The sequence below is a fragment of the Cariama cristata genome, unplaced genomic scaffold (assembly GCF_000690535.1).
Source record: "Cariama cristata isolate BGI_N322 unplaced genomic scaffold, ASM69053v1 scaffold28329, whole genome shotgun sequence".
In the NCBI taxonomy this organism is placed as follows: Eukaryota; Metazoa; Chordata; class Aves; order Cariamiformes; family Cariamidae; genus Cariama; species Cariama cristata.
Window position 1 is genome coordinate 4,116 of NW_009637841.1, and position 347 is coordinate 4,462.

Consider the following 347-nt stretch of genomic DNA (forward strand, 5'->3'; position numbering starts at 1 on the left):
CCGGGGAGAGGCCGCAGACCCCGAGCTCTCTCCCCGAACCCCCAAGGAATGCATAGTTCCCACTTGAACTCAGGACTTGGCTCCAGGCTCGGAAACAATCTTCAGAAATGAAGCCATGGCTAAAACACACACTGTGCGCACAAGAGGCTCCCTCGCACACACGTGCACACCAGCTCTCTCTCTCGCGCGCCCGGCCTCTCGCACACGCAGCCCTGGACACCATCGCAGGCGAGGACCCTCGTGTGCACATCTGGCCGCACGCTTGTCTGCCCGGCCTCGCCGCTGGCAGCATCTTGCTCGCACACGCACACTCGCTTTGCGACGGAGCGGCTCTTCCAGCAGCCCCG

General features: G+C 63.7%; 1 protein-coding gene across 1 annotated transcript in view; it reads left to right on the forward strand.

Moving 5' to 3' along the window:
- The window catches only part of LOC104168057 (telomerase-binding protein EST1A-like), a gene marked incomplete at its 3' end in the record, with an annotated part of 5,740 nt that overhangs the window by 3,874 nt on the left and 1,519 nt on the right, over positions 1–347 (forward strand). The gene's annotated exons all lie outside the window — the stretch shown is intronic.